At 42.9% G+C, this 18,058-nt stretch overlaps 1 pseudogene; it reads left to right on the top strand.

Moving 5' to 3' along the window:
* The first annotated feature begins 3,389 nt into the window (after window positions 1-3,389).
* Window positions 3,390-11,469, top strand: LOC147731633 (sodium/potassium-transporting ATPase subunit beta-2 pseudogene; annotated as a pseudogene).
* Window positions 11,470-18,058: the final 6,589 nt, after the last annotated feature.

Here is an 18,058-nt window from a genome sequence, read left to right on the forward strand (position 1 = left end):
AGGTTGACTACAAATTTGCGGGGATTTTGGCCTTCCTTGCCTTCAGGAACTTGTAGGACTCGCAAATTATTACGTCGAGCTCTGTTTTCAAAGTCAGAGAGTTTCCAGAGAGTGTCCTCCTTTAACCCTTGTAACCCCTCAGTGACTCCTTTCTGTTGTTCTACTGCATCTTCCAAGCTAGAGATGCGATTCTCAGCCTCATTAAACCGGTTAGCAGTGTCTGTTTGTGATTTTGCAAGCCTACGGACTGAGTTCTGGAGTTTACGGCACATGCTCTGAACTCTCTGGCTCTTCTCTAGTCTCATCCCGCAACGCAATTATAGATTCATAAATCAAAGCCAATGAGATTTCAGATTTCCCTCCATCAGTAGTCTCTACTTCATTCCTTGTGCTGTCTGAGGTTTCAATATTTAGATTTCGAACAGTGGAGGGACTATCCTCTGTAAGATCAATGGAATCTTCCTGACATAAACTGCTAGCCAGGCTCCCTCCTTCCATACTCATTTGCAGTGCGTATTGTGAGACTAAATCTTCACAGGATGAGGGCAGTAAGGTTTCCGACATAGAATAGAAATCACCAGATTCTCCATCAACCAGAGCCTGCTCTTGCTCTCGTTCTTTCCCAGCAGCTTCACAGGTAGTCGTTGTGTCGCCCATTTCTATAGGAATCTCTACAGTGGTATCTATACCACTTGCCCCCTTAGCACGTTCCTTCTCTATCGCTGCGGCCACTGCAAAGATAGTAGGAATCACCACAGTTTGTTCTGCTCCTGTTGTATTCACATTAGCATTTGCATTTGCCTTTGCATTTAACTGTGAGCTTTCAGTTTTCCGTGATTCCACTGGTGTTTTGGGTTGATTTTTCTTATTGATATTTGTTTTAGCCCCTTCTTTAGACACACCACTCTCTCCCTGGTCGTCTGCAGCTTTCTGTCTCCCCCTTGTACCTTTAGGTGGCATGTCTTTGCTTTTTTTATTTTTTTATTTATTTTTTCCCTCTCAAAGTTTTGCAAAGTTTTCAAAGTTTTTCAAAGCTTATGTAAAATTCTGGCTATAAACAGCTATAACCAGCTCACTCCCAACTTGCTTTTTTCGTTTTTTCTGCTTGCTGTGGCACTTAAACTCACCGATGTTGCTTTCTCACTGGCATCTCTCCACCCGATGTAGTTTTTAAATCCTCTGCTTACAACTCTAACGAGGCACAATGTAATCACACGGCGTTTTTCCTGGCCGTTTCTCTCGCCATCTGCCCCTGTCGCTTTGTTGGAGCCCCCACGGCCGATAACCGCTTTGCTCCTCAGGTTCGTCAATCAACCACAGGTATGTGCAGTCCGGCTGGGGAGCGTCGAAGGTGAATGCGCCGCAGTGCGGTAAACACTGGCGTCCTCACTGAGTCCGGTAAGTTTCACAGAGTATTCGGGGGATGTTCGCCACCAAGATGTCCGAAGAGGAAAGTTTTTTATCCACTCAGCACACAGTTCAAACCCGTCTTTCATAACCGAGCTAAAACGCTTTTTGCCGGTCAGATCCTTCCGATTGCAGCGGTTAGCAGGGGATGCGAGGAGTGGTCAGCTTACACGTCCACCCTCGTGGATGCCATCTTGCCTCTCTCTAGATCTCGTCATGATAATGATACTAACGATTTAAACAAACGATTTAAATAAAATATACACAGCACACAAAGTATGTCTTGCTCACTGATGAAAAAAAACACAACAATAGCCACACATTCTCTTTCCTGCTCCTTATAAAGTCAGAGCGGCTCAAGGGCTCAGGAAAATTAACCCGCATGAACAAACTCCTCTTCACCAGCGCTGAAAAGAATAAAATATCCACGCAGCAGGACGGTACACAAATCCAGCGCCAACAAAAGGATTTGTCACCTTTGCAAAACCCCCTTTTGCACCTTCACTAGTGTGCGGGGACACACCCCACCTTTCTAATAGGAGATGCAGATACGTGATTAGGGGAGCGAGCCCAGGCCCAATCACGCAACGCAAGAAAGAAGGAAAATAATATTCAGAGAACATTTTAAATTGCAGTGGCCATTGTCTGTTGGCCTTGCTGATGTCACTGCCACGGCCAAGAATCATTTTTGGGTGGGCCAGGCTCATTTTTGGGTGGGCCAGGCTCATGTTTGGGTGGGCCTGGCCCACCCGGCTCACCCTCTAGAACCGTCCTGCATTGAAGTCAGCATTATATCCATAATTTCCCGAAGAACACCTACTAAGGTACGAGCGTTTTGAGAAATCACATGCAAACTGAGTAGGCAGTGCTAGCTCGATCAAAATAATAAAGAAAAGATCCACGGATGACCGGAGTGCATGGGAAAAATAACTTCTCCAAATCTGTTCACCTCATCCCAATCAGGCTTTCAAAGTGCTTAAAAAAATGTCCGATTTCAGTTACCAAAGAAACGGACAAAGATGCTTCTTAATATCGCATATAAACAAAAGCCTCACATGTAACTAAACCTCCAGACTTTTGTCCACAATTACGCTGCAACCCAATGGTGTGGACCGTACTGTTGAATCAAATCTGACAAAAAAGGGCCCCGACGCCCACTAACAGCATCGCGTAATGTAACAATTCCCCCCTCATTTTAGCCAATACGCTTTCTTAATAGTAAAATAATTAAATGCGCTCACTTACAAACTATATTAAAAAACATTAGCAATAGCTATTTAAACAATGTATAACATGAACAATTAAATACATACTAAAATACATAAAAAATAATAAAAAAATTATATTATTAACAATTATATGTTTGCAAGCGATATTAACAACATAGATATTTTCACATCAATTTTAACAACATAGATATTTTTGTAAACAATATTACCAACATAGACATTTTTTCATCAATTTTACTTACCTTAGAAAATGTATATTCTTGTCAATGATATTCCTGCATCACAATATTTGTGGCCATGAGATTAAAAATTCAATATTTCTTTATCTCGATTTTTTTACTCAATATTTTGGCTGAATACCCAATATACATTTCCTTATATATCCTGTAGGAAAGTGGAATATTATGTGGTATGGCTGGGTGGCCTTACCTTGTAAAATTATCACAATACACCAAAGATGGTCCTTGGATTTACACTAATGAATCTTAACCGCAGTCCTGGTAAAGTGGCAAGGAGCAGTCAAACTTTACTAGAGGAACATGTGTTAAGCATTTCAGAGTACCAACATGGACGATATGACATTAACACGACTCAAGAGAAATCCAACATCAATTTATAAAAATAGAGTGTATGTTTAGCTTAATTTAGACATCAAAATGAATGGGATATCACACATATACCCTGAGTTATAGATTTTTGAAACAAGATTAAATCAGTGCAGTAAAATACATTGACAAAATAACATTGCGGTCAATGGCAAAGTCCACTGGTGACAATCGGTCACTTGCAGGACGAGTTACTTGGAACCCTTATAGAGATACGGTCAGGTGGACCCCAGGACCAGGTCACAACAGTAAGATCTATTTTACCTAGCCCGTGGAGTCCGGGTGCAGAGGTGTCCCACCTGTCCTTGGCAATGAACATTAGCAGCGGGTGGTTCTGTTTTTACCGCTTACACCGGGCTGCAGGAAATAAAATGCAAAAATACAACAGGTCACAGCTGCTGACTTTGAATGATGGTTGCACAATGTTCTCTTCAGCTGTGGTTTAGAGTGTGGGGGAGCCAGATAATGGACTGGTGACCAACAAGCCTAAGAAACGGTAAGCCCAACAAAAAGCTTTGGGATCTTCACTGGGTCTGAGGGAGTAATGTAGAAGCCTGTGATTTTGCGGCAGGTGAGACCACAACTCCCTTAATGCACTGGACCACCTGGATTTGGATGGTCTCTTGGAGGGCCAGATGGCCAGTGATTCTTTAGATACAGTGAGCGTTTTTACCTGCAGTTTGCAGGGACTTGTGCCACTAGTCATGGGGTGACTGAGGTGCTTCTGGCTTCTACAAGGTTCCTTCTCTTCAGAAGGGCTTAGTTTTGGCAAGGGCAAGGATCGTTCCCTCAGTTCCAAGGCTGTTGCTTCGGGGACAAATTATCCCTTTTTTGCTTTGAGCTGGTGGGCAAAGTCCTGTTGTCTGCAACAATGGTCTCCTCTTGACCCTTCCTTGAAGTAAGTGGTTCAGAGCTGAGGTTCTGGTGTCAGGAGTCCCTTAAATCCTAGATTTGAAGGGGTTTTGGGTTCTGGGAGCTAGTGACCAGTGGGCAGTTAGTCCCTACAGCTAGTCCACCCCTGAGGTGATCACATCCCGTGGTGTAGGTCACCTTTTCTAACCGGAACCCACTAATTCTGCCCTTCTAAAGATGGCAGAATTCAATTCTGAATGTACAGGCCAGGCTGCCCAAACTAGAGGTGTGGCCAGCCTACCTGGGTCTGTTCACCTCCTGCATAGCTGATATCCCACTTGGCCCAGGTGCAAGCGTACCTGGGGCAAGAGGAGGGCTGTTTCTTCCTCAGGGTGACAGCCCAGATGCATATCAGAGGCGGTGTAGTGTTTGAAGTTCACCACTATAAAGTACCAGTTTGCTAGCCATCTGGGGAGGATGAAGATGTGACGTCCTTCCTGTCCAGCCTTTTTCTCGACTCCTGGGAGTGATCAAACTGCTGGACAGGAGGTCAGAATCTTTTCTTGGTGGCAGAAGGTGCGGCGAAGCGTGGGCTTTTCAGCCAGACCACAGTAAAGCTGCGGGCAGCCAGAGGGTAACGGCTAAGGTGCCCACTAGGTGCATGCCACGTGACCCAGGGCACATGATTTGTATCAAGGTTGAGAAGACACATTGTTTGATACCAAACATGACTCATTTTAGTGGTACCATCACTGAGCTGCCGATCTCGAGTGTGCCAAGTTGGCAGTCCATGTTGTCCAGTGGACCACTAACACACATAATGGTTTTCAAAGGGGGATGCCACCAAAGGGATATATAGGCTTGCACTTACATGTACATACCTAAATATAATGCACCCTGCCTCCTGGGCTGAGGAAGCCTTCCTTAGGGGTGCCTTATATATATTAAACTAAGGGAAAAGGTGTCCTAGCCATCACATTCAAATGCTGCTAAACCAAATTAAAGGACTAAATGCCATCAATTCAATTGGTATAGGCTTAAAGCATTTATTTGCTACTTCCTTCTATGCCCTTTACTGCACATATAATCATAGGTCAGTAAAGTGTGGATATGTTTTAGTCAAGAACAAATTATACATATTAAAGCAACAAATAAATCAGAAACATACAGATTTTAGGATGAGGTAATGTGATGTAATAAACAATACATAACAACAATTAGCTAAACATTATATCAACAGTCTTAGTTCACAAAAGGAGCAGCTACAAGGACATCTTTTACCATCCACATTGTGTAACCAATTTAAGAAGCTGCTATCTACCCACGGGGAAAAGAAACATTAGACCCAGTAGTGAGACCATTCATAAAACATTTCTACTGGGGGAGCCTTAATTAAATGCGAAAGTCCCAGTGTTGTGTAATGCCGATGCGTTTCGATTCCCACAGTGGTTTGCGGGATTCTCTTCAGGGCGTTGAGTGGTTTATCTGTTTGAATAGAGGAATAAATTTGCATGTTGCAATTGAGAAGAGGCAAGTTAAAATGTAGATGGCACAATTTGTGCCAGTCGGGCGATGCTTTTACTAAAGATATCGGAATGCTTGCTGCCAATTAATTGGAAGCCTAGTTGGGCTTCAGAAGGGCGATTTTTGCCATGCTGGCAATGTTTTCATTAATGCTTCCTTTCAGATCTCAGTCAGTTTAATAATTGGCAATAGCTGGATGGGGCAACTCCTCTGCTTAATTCAGGAAGTGGTAAAGAAGGTTGCTACTTTTAAAGTTCACACAGAAAGGGACCACATCGCGTCTCTTTGGAATCCGCTGTGCCAGTTGTCTAAACGTGTCTCCTTCCCAGTTTCTCACTCCTTTAGTCTGTTAAATTGGTTTAGCAGCATTTGTATGTGACGGCTAGGACACCTTTTCTTTTCGTTTATTTCAGCCCCGTCCAGCCGCCTGGGGCAAACCCCTTGTTGCTATTACGCTTATATATATTAAAGGCAGTGTAGGAGATTGTGCCACATGTGGTGGGGGCACAGTCTAGTTCAAGCAGTTTACACTGCTCCTGCAGTTGGCAATGACAGGCCTGCTGTCAGTAGATTGCATGGGTTGCCAGGGTGGCGCAATCTCATGCTGCAGCACTGTGGACCCCTTTACTGCAGCCCTGGGGACCCCTATACCACCAATGCTCTGGGTACTCCTGGCACCATATATTAGGAACTTATAAGGGGGTAAAACGTTTGGCAATTTAGGAGTACCAAGTCGAACATAACAGTTTTAGGCGAGAGCACAGGCACTGGGGTCTGGGCAGGAGACTCCGGTGTACTATCAGAGTCATAACGATGAGCATTTGGACACAAAATGGGGGTGACCATACATAAGAGGCACCTCACTACATATCCAGATTTGTAAAGATGATTCAGTGCTCAGGCAGTTAACAAGTATATACAACAACAGAGCTTTCAGTTTTCTTGTCTGCAAACAAGCTGTCTTTGAATTTATCCAAGACTAAAACAATGCTAATTACCAACCGACGCTCAATAGATTACAATATCGGCATTGAAGGAAAAAGGCTGGAAAGGGTATCAAGTTATAAATATCTGGGATATTTTATTGATGATAAGTTAACCCTAAAAGACCAGAAAAATTACTTGACTCAAAGAGCTGGAGCCTTAATCTTTGCATTCAGCAGCCTGTCAAAAAAATTGGAGGGCCCTTCGTTTAAACCATTACTAACTGTAATTGCCAGCAAAGCTCTCCCAACCATAGCTTATGCAAGCGTAGCAATGCACGGTAAGGATTCTGCCATTCTAAACAATTTAATTACCAAAATCTACAAGAGAGTATTTCAACTTCCCCGCTCTGCTTCACCAGCGCAAACGCGCTTAGAATTTGGCCTTATGAATGAGTCAGTGGGCAGACTGTATACTTGCATTAAGGTATGGTATCAGATTAAGATGAATGCTACCGATAATAATCTTAACAAATTGTTATGGCAAGAATTGGAAACACAAAATAAATCAGAGGCAAACAAATTCTTGTATAGCGCACTGGAACTAACATGTACTGCACAGCTTTGGGATAAAAATGTGCCATTTATTTCATTCTAAAAGGCAATAAACAAAGCTGCCAAATTTCATTCACTGATCACTGATAAGGAAATCTTTTCCCATCACTCCCACTCATGGGTGGGGATCAACAGTTACAAATCACTTACACTGGCGTCTTATTTGGATTCTACTTATTCAGTTTTTATCAAAAAAAGGTTGATGGCCCTAAGATTTGGTAAATATCCAACGTTGGCCCACGAGCCTGCCTGAAAACATCCTACATCTGTTGTCTGTCGGCTCTGTGGTCATATAAAGGAAGACATAATCCACATCATATACCACTGTAAGAAGCTAAATCAGGAGCGAACACTATTCTTAAAGATCTGCTTTCGGGCTAAGAGATTACGCACTTGCAGGTCAGCGATCATTGGCTGCTTGGATTCATGGACTCACAAATAAACTGTAAGACTATAAAGTTTCTGCTTGCTTTTGAAAAATGTCTGAAAGCAATTTAATATTTTTTAAAAAACGTATTATGTTTTCTGGTTTCTTTACTCTTTCTCATTTTAAAGTTTTTATACATGAGCATTTGGATTTTATTTTGCTGTAACCTACTCTTTGAATATCCTTTGCTATGTGATTTTATCTCTAAATATTGTTTTAGAAGCGTAAAGGAAACTTGTTATGGTTTTAATTAACTAAACAATAAAGATTAAATTGAAAATTGAAATATATACAACAACATACAACCTTGGGATCTGTTTGTGTCTTGTTCTATGTTGTTGTATAAAAACTGTCTGAGCACTGCGTCGTCTGCACTAATTTGGATATAAAAGAAAATATATATTGCCCTTATACTAAAGATGTGAAAACAATCATCATAAAAGATATTGTGTCCTGTAAACTTTTCAATACCATTGGGCATGATACGAGTTAGTAATTGAATGTTCACACTTTTAAAACAAAAGTAGAAGATATTGGTGAAGACTTCAATGAGAAGGGGCATGGTTCAGCCCTCGTGAGGCACTACTAACAAAGACTATGAAGAATCATACTGACCAGAGTGTGTGTGTGACCACCTTTTGCCCTCTAAGTACTCAGGTGAAGAAAACCATCAAAAGACATTGGCCCACATTGAATACCCTAAACACTTGTAAGGGACTACCGTTGTTCTCCTTTACTCAAGTGATAATTAATTCCGTTACATGTCTGACACCCATTAATTGGTGATCCAATGTGGTACCCTGCATTTCTGACCCTAGTGCATGTATTGGTGTGCAACCTTCCCTCTTATACCACGTAAATACTAGTAATGCTCATAGTTCCGCGTTACATCTAGGACCACTATAAGATGGTTGCCATACTCACTTTTAGTTTTGATCTATCTGCGCATGTGCCGGTATTCTATTTCTGGCTTACACGCTTCTTAATCATCGCCTATGTCGGCGTCCCGCAAAAAATACTATTACTCGGTTGAGAAGCGCGACTCGGTGACGCAGAGTAAGTAGCCTTTTTACTCTTCGTATTTAGGTAGCACTCTGTTATTAAATTAACCCCTTTTATGCCCTATCACTTGTTTTTTTACAGTTTGTCCCAGTATCATACGGATGACCAGCATCAGTATCTGAATGGGTTTCAACACTTAAACCCTCGATGCTATCCTTGCTACTAAGCCTTAATTACTGTAATTGTGGTGAGTTTGCCCACATCTTTTTACATCCACGGTGCATGGTGCTAGTATTTACTTACATTATACTAACCCCTGCCTTAACCTTATGGCAGGATTCTTATTCATTAGTTCCAGCTCATCCTTCTACAGACATAATATTATCCGGTAAGCACCTTCACTTACCACCTCATATAGGTGATACTTAAGTCACTCAAGCCACTTAATATTGATTGACTCATATTTATCCCCAATAGGTACTCCTCCTTACTGTCAGGATACACTCAAGAAATGGATGCCTTGAGCTGACACTGGTAAGCTACGGCGCGCCAATTAGTCTTAGCCCTTCTCATTCCCACGATGTATTTCCCCTCATTAGTCCCCAGAAATGCTGTCCTGAAGAGACCCTGTATCGAGAGAGGGTCAAAACGTCGTCGACTAACGTAAAGAGAGAGTCTGAATAATACATTACCCAATATGTGCAACTCATCCTTTTGACTTTTACCAATAACTTATTCTACTTGTCACATTTTACTTAGTACTCACCACGTTAGGTTATGGTCACTTCACTGGGGCTCACAAATCACTCTGATGTTCTTATAATGTAAATATTCCATTTCTAATGTGTAAGGAAGTACATCTGTGGTAATCATTGTGACTACAGGATAAATCTTCTCACTTTGACTGAAGTGAGACCACTTTATCTAATTGTTGTTTTGGGTTTTCTGAGGAATTTCTCCTATGATACTGTGTAATGTATATATTTTTCAGGTATTTCTACAGTGATCAAATTAGGAAGGTTGGAATTAGAATGATATGTCTTTAAATAATCTGAGCAAGTTATTTCAGCTTGCATATTATGTATATATTTTTTATAAATGAGTTCCTTGTGAACATTGTATGTTTGCTCAAATGCAACACCACGCTCACAAGGACATATGGGTCGCTCTTGTTTTTGAAATATGGAATGTTCTAATAGCCTTATTGCCCTCGTAGCTGGGCTATAACGGAATTAAAGTCTCACTCCCATGTTAAAGGCCCTCGTTGTGCTAGAGCGGGCCTTTAATGGCCGTTATAGCCCACTACAGCGGGCAATAAGGCCATAAGAGTACACTGTCGAGCTCAATCAGGGTGTCATCCTAAATGTCTGGTCTGGGTTTGGTGCAGAGTTCCGTGATATCTAGGAAATCATGTTCAACATAATCACATTTGTCATCATCATCATTCGAAGGTAACAATGTCCACTCCGGGATTGATAGTTTGAGGAGCACTCACCAACACCCAGGTTAACATATCAGCTGACGAGCAGTGGTGGTACTAGTGATAAGATTTGGATACAGAGGTACTACCCCTTAGGAATATTTGTGACAATATATTGGATGAGCCCTGATGAAGTCTGTGATGTTTACACATCAATCTGATTAAACACATGTTGTCTAAAGGGGACTACTAAAGAATATTGATCGAAAGAATACATTGACCTGAAACCAAGAAGAGTTGAATTGATTTGTTTCATATGATTGTTATTGGAGTTGGTTGCTCTGGACTTTCTATATATTGTTAAGCCTGGGTTTTCTCAGCCACTGTGAGAGCCCTGGTGGCCTTTCTCTCACTTGAAGCACCACAAAATTAGATAAACATGCAGTTACAGTGGGAATACTTACTAGGTTTGCGCAAGAGGCCCAGCCACACCATATTGCTTGTGAACGATAACTCAGGTTTGTTCTTAAAAAAAAGTTGCAAAAATAATGCCTTTTTGCCTAAAAAGGGATATTTACCGTAAAAGAGCTCAATCGCTTTAAAAAGTGCATTTTGATAGTATACGGTACTCCCATTCATTCTAAATAAGGATTAAAAAGTATTTTTTTTCCTCTTACTTACAGAACACTGAAACTTCACTTGTTTAAACTTTAGAATGTACCAATTTGCAACTTGCAGTGCATAGGTGGATTCGGCTATATTCAATTGGACGAGTACACGCCTCAGTATACCGACCGCCTCTCCAACCCAGGGCTGATGATTCGTCCCAAACTGATTACTTGGACATTGTTTACAACAAGTCGGACAGCTCCTACTGGAAAGCCAGAGTCAGCACGCTGAACGACTTCCTGTTAAGTAACAATTATTCTATCCAGGTAGGAAACAATGTACCCTGCAACTTGGTCACCGGCTACAACATTCAGCATGACAGTGGCAATGCGAGGAATGACCCCAAAACAGCCTTCCATTTCAACCGATCGTCATTTGGCAGTTGTTCGGTGACGATGATCCGACTTACGGATATTCGAAGGGCTGACCTTGCGTCCTCATCAAGATGAGCTGGGTCATCAACTTCCGACCAGATTCACTGTTTCCCAATCAAACTTGCGTGACTGTCAACTGCTCAGCACCTAAATCTGCAGATGGTCTTAATGCAACTTACTTCCCAAGCAGCAGCTAGGCTGATGAAAATAGTTATGGAATCATAAGCCTCAAGTATTTTCCCTATTACGGAAAGAAAGCTCATACAAACTACACCCAACCAATCGTGACAGTACAGTTCAACAACCTCACCATGAACACTGACTACAACATCAAATGTGCCTTCTACGCCAAGAATATTGCATTCGAGACTCGTGACAGCATTGCTGGGCGTGTAAATTTCAAACTTCTTGTCAACCAATGAGCCCATTGACTCTTTTAGTAATTTTATTTCACGCCCATCCTGTAGGGCTCTGGATGGACTTGTCATTGTTGGGCAAGCAAAAGGAATAAGATGGAGGAACAATGGGGTTTGGAAGGGGTCTTCCATTTATTTGCCACCATCTCTGGAACCCCCTAGGGTAAAGAAGACCAGGGAAGGTGAGAAGAAAGCAGACATCGTATCGAGGGGATTTTGCCAACTTTGGACCCTCTACTGCCCCTTACTTCTCACCCTGGGCATATGTTTGTCATTCAGCACATACCCAGCCGTAGACAAACAGGTTTAAGGCTCTGCTCTGTTCTACAATTCGGACCATGGTTTCTCCCCCTTCTCATCTGATAATCTCTGAGTATTCCTGATCTTCATCCTGACAACGGAGTCCGAGCACTATGTCCAACACCCGGTGGAGCTGCTCTGTTCAGCGATTGAGGAGATCGGCCTTGGTTTATCCCCTGACCGTCACCTACCAAGCCGGACTTTGGGCACAGTTTTTCTCCCCGTCTCTCTGTCTCGCCCCCCCCCCATCGTATTTCTGTAACTATGCTTTTTCCTTGTCTCCTATCTATTTATCTGTTCCCATTTAGCACTCTTTCTTTCCTTGTCTTACTTCCTTTACTCCTATCCCATAGCACCTGAATCTTTCCCCTTGCCCGTTACACTGCCTAGCCTCCTGTCCTTTTGGGCCCGTTGACTAAGCACTCCTTCTTCCCTTGTTGGGGAAAGATCAAATATTTATACACTGGAGTCTCAGCGAACTGGCTGAGAGAGTCCACAGCGCCTAGGGAGCCACTCACAGTTGAGGTATGGTATGGCACCCCTTGCCAAAGCACTCCCTCTCCCCATTTTGGGGAAGGATCCAGTATGTAGACTGTGGAGTCTCAGAGACCCCTCTGAGAGAGTCCACTGCGTATAGGGAGCCTCGTGTAACAGAAATAGGAAATTGATACCACTTCCCATGGGATCACAGCTTACTGGACTTTGGACGCAGCTCTGACTTGTCTACCGGTTTGTGTCCCCGTCACCCTCCCCTTCCTCTTTCCATGCTGTGTCTCTCACCCTCCCCTCCTCCTTCCCTCCTCCATTCTTTGTCTACTTCCCCTGCTCTTACCCCCCATCCCCTGCATCTCTCCCCATGCCTGCTTTTTCCCTTACGTATATGTCCTTTTTGTTTTTCTCAACCTTACTTGTCACTATGTTGTCAGGCTCTAAAAACTGTGTAACCTTTGTAACGATGCAACCTGCAATTGTGGTCTGATACTCATGTAAAGTGCTCTGATACCTCCGGATCTAGCCAGCGCTATATAAACCTTTAAAATAAGTACCTTTTTGTATGATATTAGAAAAAATGAATGCATATTTATGTATTTTTTATTTTGATGACAGCACATATTTTAAAAAACAGTGCTTGGAAGCAGGAAGGGATGATATGGAGAGCTGTTGGTTGCAGTAAGCGTTTCACTTGTCAGTCCCCATGTAGACCAAAAACACGTGATGAGTGGAATGCTTGCAAACAGTAGAACCACTGGCAATCACTCGTGGTAGAATTTCAAAGCATATTTTTTAACTTACTGTGAAACTATAGACAATGGCTCACCTTACACAAATCATAATTGACCCTACTCATTAATGGAATAGTCCATCCCAACCTTCCAGGCAAGATCACCTACAGAGGGGAACAACCCCCAGCTGATTTCAATCATATTAGGCCTCATCAGTGGGGTAGATGTTGAAGCCTGTGACATACCGAGCAAAGAACTCACAACTGGGCATACTTTTGGACACCTAAGTCATTACTTCAAACACAAACTAGGCAATGTGTGGAATGCTTGCAAATAGTGTAATCAATGGCAATCACTCCACGTAGCGTTCCAACTTAGGGACAGATTTACAAGCCCCTTGCGCCTCTTTTACGCCGCCGTTGCATCACTTTTGTGACGCAGCGGCAGCGCAAAAGATGTGCCATGGTGCAGGGTATTTACAACGTGACGCATCTGGGAGATGCGTCACGTTGTATAGCCCTGCGCCATAAGGAGGCGTTCCAGCGCAGGGGGGGGGCGTTCCTGCGCAGGAACGCCTCCTAAAAGTGGCTGAGTGAAATCTACAAGATTTCACTCAGTCACTTTTAGGCCAATGCTGCGTCAAAACCCTGCGCCTGCTGCGTGAAGCAGGCGTAAGGCTTGACGCAGCATTAGACAGATGGGGCCCCCCAGAGCATTGCTGGAGCTGCGTTGCGCTTGCGATGCTACTCCAGCAATGTGCCGCCTTTACGGCACAGATGCGTCACGCATCTGTGCCGTTTTGGCCCCATGGTGCGCCACATTGTAAATGCGGTGCACCATGGGGCGCGGAGCTGTGTTGCACAATAACTGGCACATCCCTGGGGCTGCGCCAGTTATTGTAAATCTGCCCCTTAGTATTTTCCTCCTATTGTGCGGCACTAAATGGAGGCCCACCTTATGCAAATCAGTTTTCACTCTTCTCTGCAAAGCACACATCCATTCCAACTAACAGGCAACGTTCCCTCCAGAAAGGAACAAATCCAATCCCAGACCAGTTTAGGCATTAGTAGACTTTGTCAGTGAGGTATAGATTAGATCCTTCGGCACAGCAAGTAAGGGACAGGGGAAGTTCGGAAAGGACTGTTCCCAATGATGAACAGGGTAAGCACTGATTTAATTAAGGTGTGACACTCTCTAAATTGGCACTGTGGGTGAAAAATTATGGGTTGGAAAATTACCCACAGCGATTGGCAATGGTTTTGACTATTCAGAAGCACTCCTTCCCTCACATTGTTTGTGTTTGATGCAACAACCCACGTATACCCCTGATTAAAACCCTGGTTAAGTTTGACACTGACACTTGTGTTTGTGTTTGAAGGTGTGCTCCGGTAAGGTGCCCCAAAACTCTGGGTGTCTCTCAGTCCATGATAAATTGAGGCAGCTTCACTGTCAGCACAAGCTTAGCAGTGAGAACTATAGGGCATATTATCAAGGGGGTTTATATCCGCTTTTTTGGCTTTAAAAGCCAAGAAAGCGGAGATAAAATTATCTCCCTATTACCTAGCTGTCGCTAACACCAGTTAGCGACAGCTAGTAGGAGATAGCGACAATCTTGGACCCCGTTTTCCATGTCAGTGATATTTATCACTAATGACATGCAAAGTGGGCATGCCAAGATGTTAGCAACTGGAAACAGTCGCTAACATCGCTATCTCCTATTACCAACTTTTGGAGATATTCGCGCTAAGTGCGAATATCTCCAAAAGCTAACACCTGCCCTGAGCAGTTCTTAGCCATGTTATCCAATGGGAGGTGGATAACATGGCTAAAAGCATTAGCTCGGTAATGCATGAATATTGCTGACTTTTCAGTGATATTCATGCATTGCGGCCGATTTGTATCGCATTTGCGATAAACCTTGGTAATACCAAGGTTTATTTGCGATACATTTTTGTCTCTAACCTAGCAATAGCGATAATTATCGCTATTGCTTGGTAATATGCCCCTATGTCCCTGGGCAGCTCTTTAGTTGGGGCTTGAGCAGTTCTTGAAGTAAGGCATCGGAAGTAGGGTTGCAGAAGAAGCCTTAACACTGGTGACTTCACAGTGCTGATGGTCTTGATTGCCAGAATACATTTTGTTGTTACGGGTCATGGCTTTACCACATGTTATTCTGAATGTACATCAACCATCAAAGGTGTAACCCAGAGATAGAAAAATACTAAGGGCAAAGGCATAGAACCATCACCAGACCCAAAACAACTTCATGCAACTGTCCAAACTGAACATAGGCGCCAAAACATGTACCAGGAGGCAATGAGAAAACGTCCTCTTGACAATACCTGGGTAACTTTGTCTGAACTGGTGCTAATGAGCTGCAATGAATGTGGTTGTATACAGTGGTATGAGCATAGCTCTGTGAATTGGTCAACTATGCTGAGTGTATCTCCTTTTTGAGGCCTCCTTATTTGCAGAGATAACCTTGTTGGAACACATTGACACCAGAGTTTACATTCATTGTTATCTAAAGGTTGAAGAATGCGACAGGCTTGGCTGGTGTCAAGATTGAATCTTGCTGTGCACACTGCAGTTGTGGCGAAGAACTCACCTTTCTCTATGCTGCCCCCAACCTTGACCCTAGCCATGAACCATGACGTTTATTTCATGCCTTCTTCCTGTGTATCTTCTGAAACACACAAAAGGTGATGAGTGGCATCCTTGCAATTTGTCTAATAACTGGCAGTTGCTCAGGGTAGGATCATGGGTTGCTTGTTTTCTGGTTCAGGGAGGACCTGGCCCGGCGGTTCGGGCTGAATTATGCCCATGAGGTGCAGAGTTGAGGCTGATTTGCATTTAGCTTGCTCCAAACTGAGGTGGCATGGTGAGCAAAAGAACGATGTGTTGGGCTGCTACTGCAAGTGATTGCCAGTGGTTAGACATCTTTTGTGTGTTTTGTGTCTTGTATCTTTTCCTTGTGTTTTCTTGCCTAACTTGTACTCTGTTTATTGCTGCCTGCCTGATACCTTCAGTTGGTACTTCGCAGTCTGTCTGCTATCTTCGACCGAATGCCATATGCCCTACACCTTCAGTTTGTCCTTTCATGTGAATGATCCAATTTGTTTGATGCTTTCTTTTTGTGCTCTGTCTAACACAGGCTAACTGATGCATCCCCCTGTGCTGTGGCTGATTCAGTCTGTCTGATGCCTTCACACTGTTTTGTGTACAATGCAATATGTCTGATGTATCCAGTCTTTCCTGTATGTATTGTATGCATAGCTGAGTTGCAAATACAATAAAATAACTATGGAATGATTCACTCTATTTCTTAAGTGATTACATGATTTCTTGATGTAACTTTGCTAAGTGAAGATCCTGTCAATAATTATTTACATCGATCTTCGAGAAATGAAAAAGCCAGTAAAATAATCCAATTTGACTATTTATTCAGGATCACTTCATAAAATCAATTGTGAGCACTCAGCGAACAGGTTTCATCCTATTGGAGCTAGTTAGCATAGGGTGTTCTCAAGGTAGAACAAGTACAGATGAAGCAGCGAGACAATAGCCTTATAAATAAATAAAAGAACAATAATATGTATGATAACGTCCAACATATGAAAGAATATGATCAAGGAAGAGAGAATATATAATGACAGAAAGAAAAAGAGAAGAAAAATGAGGAACATAAATTATTAAAGGCAATTTTTGGGAAACACCTAAGTTCTACATGCCAAGTGTGACACTCCCCAAGAACTGGGGGGCAAATGTATCAATCTTACATGTAGCACAACACAGCAAGCCACCTTGCTGCACTGCATGAAAGGGCAGAAGTGCACTGTGTTTACCATTGTATGATTCATTGCTGTCCTTTCCTAGCACTGACACACTTTGGGCTGCTTAGCGCCAATGCAGGCACCCTTGTGTCATGTTGCAAGGGCGCCTGAGTTATAGGCAGGATTCTTTCTGTTCAGGAAGGGATACCTTCCTGTGCAAAAACAATTGTAGGAGTAATTTCCCTCTTTCTGTTTGTGCAGCAACATGCTGTACAAATAGAAAGAGTAAAAATACGAGAACTAAAGATATTTCTCTTTGTTACACCTCACCTGGGAAGGCATAGCATTTTGACTCATTTCCAGGTCCGCCACTAATGGTAACAGTGGGGGCTCCTCCGCTAAGGCGGAGGAGCATTTCCCCACTGCTGTTTGAGCAGTGCAAAAAAGAAAAAGAAAATGATAATAAAAAGGTGTTATATTCATTTTATTTTTCTGTGAGGGATTGGCGCCAGGTCAGAATGGGGCGGGCTGAGCGCAATGAGGAGTGGTTTAGCACTACCAAAGTGCCCATGATTGTTTGGCCGGCCGTATTGAGCTGGACAAACAATCATGCACACTTAGCATGTTCTCCACGGGGCTGTGTTGCACAGCCCCATGGAGAACATGCCCTGGTTCCCAGGTACTTCCTGGGTGGGCAAACATGCTGCTCAGACCAGTTGCGACGCTGCTTGGGCAGCGTCGTAATTGACTGAGAAAGGCTGGGAGAATGGCTGCTTCCGGTGCTGCAGAATGAGGACGGAGGAGAGGTGTGCAGCGGAGGCAAAGAAGGTAAGTTTAAAGAAACCCTTTTTTCCAATGCCCCTCCCCCACTCCACAAGGGCGATGTAAAACCTTAATAAATATTGACCTTAATCTTTAAAAGTTACTCAGAAATCTATACTATAATGAAATATACATTGGGATGCATCAGACCACAACGAAAGGGATAGAAGGTGGAAGGGAAATGACAAAAAAATGAGTGTGATAAATAGGGTATCAAGATGAAAATAGGGATCTCATCATGCTAGATTGGAGTGTTCCATCACCAACTAAGTCAGCACGTAGATTTGAAGACAGTAAATTCAAAATTTTGAGGCCCCTGTTAGGAAATTGTAAGACCATGTTTAGTAAATCAAGTTTAAGGGGCCCAAGTTGACAGAAATCGCTTGTTAAACTGTGGCTTCACTTACAATGTGTTGGAAGCAAAATATTTCCTTCTTAAAATAAATAATTCTGTGACCTAAGGATAGACAAAAGCAT

Source organism: Lissotriton vulgaris, chromosome 2_1 (assembly GCF_964263255.1).
Source record: "Lissotriton vulgaris chromosome 2_1, aLisVul1.2, whole genome shotgun sequence".
NCBI lineage: Eukaryota > Metazoa > Chordata > Amphibia > Caudata > Salamandridae > Lissotriton > Lissotriton vulgaris.